Below are 10,698 nucleotides of genomic sequence, written 5' to 3'. Positions count from 1 at the left end.
ACCTATACTACAAAGTTCTAGTTAGATGACATACCTTTTGATGTAGCTTGATGTCTTCAAGCTTTAAGAGCTTAGCCCCAATAGTGTGGAAGCCTCAAATGGAATCACAAATCACCAAAACACCTTGGAAGAACTTGAGAGAATATGTATGCACACTAAAATCGGCCCACTCTTATTTTCACACACTTGTGCCAATTGTGTGAGCCAAGGACCCCTTTATATATTATGGAGGATTAGGGTTACATCCATGTAAACCCTAATACCCATGACCTTTCATTTACATAGGATCCATGGGTTAACAGCTCCATGGACCATCCATGAAAGCTTAGCCCAACCTAAATGAACTTGGCCCATTCCATATATATAAGAGTCCATATTTAATTAGTTCTTTTTGATCACTTAATTAATTCTAAATTAATTCTTGATCAATACTAATTAAATAATATGATTTCATATTAATATATTAGAACTTATAATATATTAATATAAATCATAAATATACTATTCTCAAAAGACTATCCATATAAATTGTGCCGGTGAAGTGCAACCCAAATGGACCATGTCGGGTCGGGTGAAGTACATACCAAATATAGGTATGGACTTAGACATTAATCCAACACAAACTGCATGTTTTTATTCTTGATTCGTTCTTGAAAAACTTTCAGAAATTTTAAGACTCCCACTGTCCTCTTGACATATAAGACTATCTTGCCAAATATTCAAGAGGTAGTGCGGATTCTTTATCAAGACAAACACTTCACACAATTGGCCTTAGTTGGTCTTTGTTTTATCCAAAACATCACAACTTACCAATTTCAAATGTACAAGAGTAGAAAACATTTTACTCTTACATTTGACAAGTGTTATAAACCTTCTTTAAGATGTGTCACTCAAGTTACAATCTTGGAGTATGACTCTAAGACTTGTTTTGGAATGAAGTATGACTCATCTTCTTGATTTAACCATTTCAGCAATTCATGACTCCTCTTCTTAGCCATAAGAATGCACTAAGGTGTCCTTTGAAGACCAATTGTGATATGGTTCTTTAATCATAAAGATGATCACAAAACATGATACTAAAGTACTCTCCCATCTTTTCAGATTTGAGAAACTTTTTATCTTTCTGCCTAATTTGATTCTTCTCATTCGTTCTGCCATACATCGAAACTTTTCCAATGCTTCAGAATTATACTTAAACTTGTAAGTATAACCATATTTACTAAACTTTAGTAAATCATGACGAATAGTCTTATCGATCTTTTGTGGTGGACTTGACCAGTGCACAAGAATGTGTACTTGATCCCTTAGTCCTTCACTTGACTCACATATACATGTGAACAAGGAATTAGTCTTAATTTTCCAAAGATGAAAATTCTCATTCTTCATACTATACAACTTGCATGATTCCAAGTTTCGGTCCAATTAAAACTTGGGTGATGAGAATCTTTCCTTATTTGGTAAATTAGACATTACCACAAATGAAAGAATCAAATTCATATTTCCAATATTGCTATCAATAGAATCATATAAGCAACAATTTTTTCACAAATGCCATTATAAGGATACTTAGAATAAATGAAATAAAAAATTTTCCTTTTATTTTAAAACTTTGCGGAAAAACTTATCCTTACAGTGCAAAAGCATATGAAAAACTTGTTGTTATCTATTCCTAAGCAATATATCATAACTCCTAAGCAACAACTCAAAATTCTGATCACCGAACCATGCGATCGAAATCCATCTTCGCGATCAGAATCAGCATATACTTCCTTTAAGTTTCTTCACTTTTCTTTGATTCTTAGAACATCAACATGTGACCCAGTCACATCATGTAATAAGACTCTCATAATAGAAACTTAACAGAGTTAGATAGTGGACTTTACCTGAAGTAGAGTCAAACTTCTTGACTTGATCAACCTTATGATCTTTCAGGTAAATAGGCAGCTTCACAATCAATGCCCCTTCCTTTGGCAAGAGAAACATATGGACTCTTTGGGAATGGTGCATGGGACTATCTCAGACTTAGCCATTCTCTTTACCATTTGGTCAACCGAGTTGACTATGGCCGATCCCCTTCCATTAGGAAGAGAAAGCTTTTCTGGATATTCAATGTTACCATTGTCAATGTCCATTGAAGTCTGGGAAGTTGATCTTCTTAATAAAATTTGCTCTACCAGTGCTCCAAATCATTGCCGATTCAGCAGCACTAAGCAAATAGATAAGATCATTAAGGGTCATGTCATAGTCTTTTACATAGTAGTCCATAAAGAAATCACTATGTGACTTAGAAAGTGATTGAACATCCAACTTTCTTAAGACTTTGACACCCAACTCTCCCGGCTTGTCAATATGTGACTTCATCTCCAAGATGCGATCACACATAGACCTTGCTTGCCAATAGGGCTTCAGTGACCTTGAACTTGTGGGTTAGGGAGAATAATTGGAGGAGGTGGAGGAAGTGAAGTTCCAAGAGATTTGGGAAGATCATAGATGTCTGAACTAGACATCTTTTGGGAGATATTCAAGATAGTTGATTTAAAGTCCTTAATATCACACCCAATATGAGATATTAAGGCTAGGACCCAACCCAATATTTTATAACTTGGAAGAAGGATGTCGTAATCCAAGCTATAGAATATTTGAAGGTAGGTGAATGACGATTCACCAATTTCCACCATGAAAAACGAAATAATTTAATTAGGTTTTACTTGGATTTTAAACTCCTAGATCTTTTGAGATTCATTGAAATTTTCAATGGCATGTTTCAATCTCGATTGTGCCCTCTCAAACTTTGTGTCTGGGATGCCGAGGATCACAAAACAAGGTGTGAATAACCATGCAAATATACTTGGTACCCTTAATGTTTACCCCTCAATCGATGTGCCGGTTAACCACATGCGCTCCACCAATACTATGATAAACATTAAGTTGCCCTTTGCCTACCTTGTTAAGTCAAGCTAGTGTGCCGGTTAACCACACGCGCTCCACTAACCGACTTAAGCAAAGTGCAAAGTGTAATTTCATGGGTTAGCACCAAATTCATATTTTCCTAAGTAACTAAGATTGGGAATTTATAAAAGTTTAGTTACTTAGTATTTATCATTAATACTTTTAATGAAGGGAGAATTCTAGTCTTTGTCCTACCCGTTCGACTAACGACCCTCCACCAGTCAAGGAAGCGGTGTATGAGAGTGGACACCCATTAAACTGCCATTTTATAGGCAGTAACCTTATACCCCCTTTATAGACCGACTTCGTGAATGAGGCCTACTAACGGTAAGACTGACTTGCTCTTATACATATATATATATATATATATATATATATATATATATATATATATATATATATATATATACATTATTAAATTATAATACTATAAAGTATAAGGGTTGAATTTTAACTTTTAAAATTCTAAGGGCTTAACTTGGAATTAAAGTATTCATAAGGGAAAACTTTACAAATTCCAAAACTTGAGGGCAAGTTTTGAAACTATTCAAAACTATTCAATTCCATAACTTATGTGTTTAAAGTAGTTTTAATTCAAAAAACTCTTCAAGTTCCATAACTTGAGGAAAAGTTATGGAAGACTTTAAACTACTAAAAGAATATGACTTTTCTTTATTCATAACCTATGGAAATATTTATGAGTTTTATGAATCTTAAATGTGACTTTTCATATAACCCGATGACAAGTTACAAAAACACATTTTAGAACCAACTCGTAGATTAATTTGGATTGAAAACAACAATTGCACATAACTTTTCTATTAATCTAAGCAACTCATAAGAACAAGATAATTCAATCAAACTTTTTCATGTAATTAGCCTAACCATTAAACTAATACAAAACATGAATCTATTGACAATTATCTTTGAAATTGGATTAGCATGAACATTACCACATCAAAAACAGGTTTATAAGTTGAAAAACAGCTTAGGGTAATGTTCCTAGTCCAATTCCAGCCAAAACAGTCGAAGATATGTTGTCTGGGGGTTCAACTCGTCAAGTGCATGAACCAACTCGGCGAGTTGGATGAGTTTAGCCTTGGACTCGTTGAGTCCCTTCATGGACTCGGCGAGTCTGCTGAGCAAACAACAACAAACTTTGATTTTTCAGCCAATTTTGCAAGTATAACAAGAAAACAAGCATAGGCTCTGATACCACTGTTGGGGTTTGAGCATTCTAACACTCCTAAGTGTACATGCAACCCTAAATACCTTGGATCTATGTTTTCTCTATTATACATGCAAATATGAATTTTTCCAAGGTATTACCCTAACTAGCATACAAAACATTGATTCATATGTAATATAGCAAGTTAAAAGACATACCTTTTGATGTATCTTGATTCCATGAAGCTTAAGAGCCTAGTGCCCCAAGTGTGACACCTCAAATGGTTCACACAACATCAAATACACTTGGAATAACTTAGAGAGAAATGAACCACTTCATGAAATCGGATAGCCCTCACCATTCCTTCATAGTCTCTCATGGTTGCCGATTTTGGGAAGAATAAGATGCTTATATAGTGTGTCACAGTTAGGGTTACACCATGTAAACCCTAATTATCATGGCCTTTCATTTCCATGATCCATGGGTACAAAAACACCATGGAGCATCTTATGGGTTTTAACCCAACTTGATAATCCATGGAGCATTAGCCCACTATACAAGTATGGATGATTTACACAATCAACCAATATATTTAATTAGTCTACTTTTGATCACTTAATTAATTCCAAATTAATTCTTGATCAATACTAATTAAATAATCTTATTAATATATTAGAACTTATAATATATTAGTAAACCTTAAGTGTTATTTCTCTCATTTTAGTCTATCCAAATGCATGATGCCATGCAACCCAAATGCACCATGCCAACCGGGTCAAGTACATACCAAATATAGTTATGGACTTAGACACTAATCCTACACATACATCATTCGAGGGGGATAATGAAAAGACGAATGATGATTCAGATGTGCAGTCAGAATTTGAAGAAGTCAAATCTGAATTTGGATCCAACATATGATCCTAATTACCTTCCGTTGGCTAAATAGACCAGAGATCATCCAAAAACTCAAGTTATAGGAGATTCGTCTTCAGGAGTTCTTACGAGAAAACAACAAAAAGCGAAGCGAACTGCATTATTCTCTAAAGTGGAGTATTGTATGTTTAACTCATTTATCTCCAAAATCAAACCTAAAAACGTTCAAATTGCTATTGATCACTCTGATTGGGTGCAAGAAATGTAGGAGGAGCTTAATGAATTCGAATGTGACAAGGTTTGGAGACTTATTCCCACTCCAAAGGATGCATCTGTAGTTGGTCTAAAATGGGTATTTCGCAACAATCTGGATAAAGAAGGAAATGTGATAAGAAACAAGGCACGACTCATTGTTAAGGGATATTGTCAGGAAGAAGGCATTGACTACAAAGAAACCTTCGCACCAGTTACAAGGTTGGAATATGTTCGCATCTTTCTGGCATATGCAGCACACAAGAACTTTGAAGTATATCAGATAGATGTCAAGTGCGCATTTCTGAATGGGGAACTAGAAAAACAGTGTATGTGGAACAACCACCAGGGTTCATAAATGAAAAGTATCCGAACCACTGTTACATTCTGGATAAAGCGATGTATGGTCTAAAACAAGCTCCAAGAGCCTGGTACGAAAGTGTAACTCGCCTTTTGAAACAGGCTAAATTTAAACAATGATCGGTCGACCCAACCTTCTTTCGCAAGAAAGATGCTGACCACTTGATGATCTTCTAAATTTACGTTGATGACATCATTTTTGCATAAACTAACCCCATCTTAACTGTTGAGTTCCGAAAGTTGATGGAACCTAAATTTGAGATGAGCTCCATGGCCCGATTAACTTTTTTCTTGGCTTGAGTATAAGACAGAGTCAGGAAGGCATCTTTATAAATTAGGAAGATTATACAAAGACCTTACTCTCTAAGTTTGGAATGGTGGTAGATTCGAAGGTGAAGTTTCCAATGGCATTCAGAACGAAACTAACACCGTCTCTGGACAAGCCAGCTGCTGATATGACACTCTATCATCAAATGATAGGTTCATTGATGTATATGACTGCTAGTCGTCCAGACAACATGTTTTATTTTTGATATTGTGCCAGGTTTCAAGCGAATCCTCGCGAACCCCACATGACCGCTTTTAAGAACATCTTCAGGTATCTTAAGCGAACATCCTCACTAGGAATATGGTACCCTTCGAGTTTAGGTTTTTTTATGCAAGCGTTTTCAGATGCAGATCTAAGAGGTTGCGGTTTAGATCGAAAGAGTACAATGGGAGGATGCCAATTTCTTGATGGAAAACTCGTAAGTTGGCAATCTAAAAAGAAAACTTGAGTCTCCCTATCAACTGCTGAAGCAGAGTACATAGTCGTTGCCTCTTGTACTTCACAGGTAATCTGGATTCAAAGTCAGCTTTGTGACTATGGAATAAACATGAAGTGATTCCCTTTATATTGCAATTCTGAGAGCGTCATTCACATTTGTCACAACCCAGTGCAACACTTAAAGACCAAACACATCGCACTGAGGTATCACTTCATCAAAGATCATGTGGAAGATGGAAATGTCGAGATACACTTTGTAAGATCCTGTAACGACCCAAATTTCCAAATAAAATTTTCATTTTTAATTAATCAAAACATTCCCATAAAATACTAAATCTGAATGACAATGGCTTTCAAAATCCATAACATCAACATTTTATTTCAAATATCAGAGTCTCCCCAAGTGAAATGCCAGAGAGTACATGCCGTGCCATGAAGCCTTGCCCTTGCACTTAGGATCTGAAGTACCTAAAACAAATCAACAAACTGTAAGCTAATGCTTAGTGAGTTCCCCAGAGCATACCCCCACACAATCCACATAATTACATAATTCATATTAGCTATAAAAGCTACATAAACCACATAAGCCATGCATACAAACATATAAGGATGTCGTGGGCTACTCCTAGGGTCTTATACCTACTTGCCATGGGCTCCCCCACATGGTCTTTACCTAGGATTGCAACGGGCTCCCCCACATGGTCTTATACCCAACCGCCACGGGCTACCCCCAGGGTCTTCCATGCAAATAACATAATAGTCAACTAGCATATCATATATCACAGAAATATCTATCATACTACATAACTCATACATAAACATACAGGGATGTCGTGGACTCCCTCCAGGGTCTTACTCCTATATGCCATTGACTCCCCCACATGGTCTTGACTACTTGCCATGGGCACCCCCACATGGTCTTTACCTAGGAAAGCCATGAGCTCCTCCACATGGTCTTATATCCAAACGCCACGGGATCCCCCTGGGGTCTTCACATATCTAGTCAATAAGTACTAATACATTCTCATATTCATGCGTACCATACATATTAGTAGTGAATCCATAACCACACTACAACTAACTAAATGGGACGGCCTTGGTGCCTTGGATCCATTGGTATGGTGAGGAGACTCACCTCTGAAGAAATGTTGCACCGATAAGATAACTCCAAACTCGTAGCTCCAACTCAACTTTTTATAACCACCATGTGATTAACTTGTCAAAATCCCGAAATACCAAAAATACCCTCAATGTCAAACTTGGTCAACCCTGGTCAAAGTCAAAGTCAGCCGTCAAGGTCAACAGTCCATGTTGACCCCAACTCGTCGAGTGCATCTAGCAACTCGTCGAGTTCCTTCAGAGTCCATAAACCGAAAACTCAAGTCAACTCGCCGAGTTACCTGAGTAACTCGTTGAGTCCTTTAGTGTCCAGGGGACCGAAAACTCTAGACCGAAAACTTGAGTCAAGTGACCGAAAACTCTAATCACGCACCAGATCACTCAGAATCTCGAAAACAGGTAAACCCTGCCCAGCTCGTCGGGTTGGCTAAGCAACTCGTCGAGTTCCTTCAGCGTATTTCATGTTCAGTACTTTCCAGTTGAATCCAAGGCTCCAAACTACAAATCCAGCCCCCTATGATGTAGTTACTACGTAAAGTTGCAAACTTTACGTGCATTCAAGGCCTCAAAAGGCTAAAACACTAAAACTAAGGTTCATACAAGGTTTAGGGCATGGAAAAGGGCCTAGACTAGATAAAGTGGGCAACTTTATCTCCATGGAGGCCTAGAGGTGTCCAGATCTGAATCCATATCCTCATGACAAGCTCAAACCCGAGATTGACTCCATTTTGCACTAGGAATGACCATATTCTTGCATAAGGGGATATCTAAGAAATGGAAAGCCAAGGTGAAGACTTTTTACCTCCAAAAGGTTGCTAAGACAGAGTAGATGTCAGATTTACGGCCTCTCCCTTTGCTCCAACCTCTTCAAGCTCCAAATTCCTTCACCACCACACCAAAATCACTTTCCAAGGTTCTCACACACACTCAAGAAGGTGTAAAGCTCGAACTAGGGTTTCTATGGGCTGTAAAGATGATGAGGGAGGCTGCAAATGAGCCATAAGTTCCTTAAATAGTGGTACAAATCCCTAAAAATTAGGGTTTCCTTTACAGTGTCTACTCGTCGAGTTGGGGCCTTCCAACTCGTCGAGTAGGCCTCGAGTCCCACATCCAAAACGATCTCTACTCGACGAGTTGGAGCTCCTGAACTCATCGAGTTCCAGTCCAAAACCCTAAAATCTTGAAAAATAGATGATACCTGAACGAGCGTTACAAATCTCCCCCACTTGAACTAGACTTCGTCCCCGAAGTCCTCAGATGCAAATAGATCAGGGTAATGCTCCCACATTTCATCCTCCGTCTCCTATGTCCATTTGGAGCCTCTTCGGTGCTGCCATTGCTCCTTCACCGGCTTTACCTCCTTGTTACGAAGAACCTTAGTCTTCCTATCTAGAACCACAATGAGTCTCTCAATGTAGTTCAAGCTCTCAGCAACCTAAATGTCGTCCACGAAATAACTGCGGCCTCGTCACGGACACACTTCCGGAACTTAGACACGTGGAAGGTGTTATGAATCTGACTAAGCTCGTCTGGCAGATCCAAACGGTAAGCCACCATGACCACCCGGGCGGTTATCCTGAACGGACCAATATACCGAGGCCCTAACTTGCCCCTCTTCCAGAACCAAATGACACCCTTCAATGGTGACACTTTCAGCAATACAAAGTCTCTCACCTAGAAATCAAGATCCGAGCGATGCCGATCAGCATAGCTCCTCTGACAGCTCTGCACGACCTGCAGCCTGTCGTGCACCTGCTGGTTTAACTTGGTGGTCTTAAGCCCCACCTCGGTGCTTCCCATGACTCGGTGCCCAACTTCACCCCAACAAATCAGGGTCCTACACCTCCGATCATACAACATCTCAAACGGGGGTCGGCCGATACTAGAATGGTAACTATTGTTATATGAAAACTCTGCTAGTGGGAGGTACGTATCCACACTCCCTCTGAAATCCAATACAGATGCCCTAAGGATATCCTCGAGCGTCTGGATCGTCCATTCGCTCTGGCCGTCTGTTTGGGGGTGATACGCAGTGCTGAAGTGTAACTGAGTTCCCAACTCTTCGTGGAAATTCCGCCAAAACCTGGATGTAAACCGAACGTCGCGGTCCGAGACCACCGATACTGGAACTCTGTGCCTGACCACCACCTCCCTCATATAGATATCTGCTAATTTCTCTACAGAAATACTCCTAGAGACCGGAATAAAATGGGCACTCTTCGTCAATCTATCCACGATAATCCATATGGCATCCACGCCCATCGCCATCCTTGGTAAATTTGTGATGAAGTCCATGGTGATCTCTTCCCACTTCCACATAGGAATGGGTAGTGGCTGAACCTTGCCATGAGGCCGCTGATGCTCAGCCTTGACCTTCTTGCAATTCAAGCACCGCTCCACAAACCAGGCGGTCTCCCGCTTCATGTAGGGCCACCAGTAGCTCAGCCTCATATCTCTATACATTTTTTGTGGCTCCCGGATGTATAGAGAACTTGGACATATGTGCCTCCTCTAATATTTTCGGTCCCAATCCCCCAGTGACCGGTACCCACACCCGACCACACTGTGTCAAGAGTCCATGACCATCCCGTACAAACAAGAGAAACTGGCCCCGACTCCGCTCTATCTTCCAGTTCTCTTTCTTCAAACCTTCTACTTGAGCCTTCTTGATCATATCTAACAGTGGAGAGACCATCGTCATCCTCAAACAAAAGTTCCCGATTGGAGAACCCGTCGCCTTACGGCTCAAAGCATCGACCACCATGTTGGCCTTCCCTTGGTGGTATAAGATCTCGCAGTCATAGTCTTTCGGTACATCTAACCACCTCCTCTGACGCATGTTGAGGTTCTGTTGATCCATCAAATACTTCAAACTCTTGTGGTCAGTATAGATGGTGCACCGCACTCCGTATAAGCAATGACTCCAGATTTTAAAAGCAAACATCACTGCCCCCAATTCCAGGTCATGCGTGGGGTAATTCGCCTCATGAGGCTTCAACTGCCTCGAGGCGTACGCAATCACATGCCCCCTCTATATCAGAACCGCCCCTAACCCTGAGATCGATGCATCACAATACACTACCAAATCATCCAACCCCTTGGGTAGCACTAGAATCGGGGCCTCACATAACCTCTGTCTCAAGGTCTCGAATGCCAACTGCTGATATGCGCCCCACCGAAATGTCACATTTTTCTTGGTCAAGCGGGT

The sequence above is a fragment of the Lactuca virosa genome, chromosome 7, assembly GCF_052849685.1.
Source record: "Lactuca virosa cultivar CGN04683 chromosome 7, Lactuca_virosa_CGN04683_v6, whole genome shotgun sequence".
Classification (NCBI taxonomy): Eukaryota; Viridiplantae; Streptophyta; class Magnoliopsida; order Asterales; family Asteraceae; genus Lactuca; species Lactuca virosa.
The sequence above is the reverse complement of the archived record's forward strand: the minus strand, read 5'-3'. Positions refer to the sequence as shown.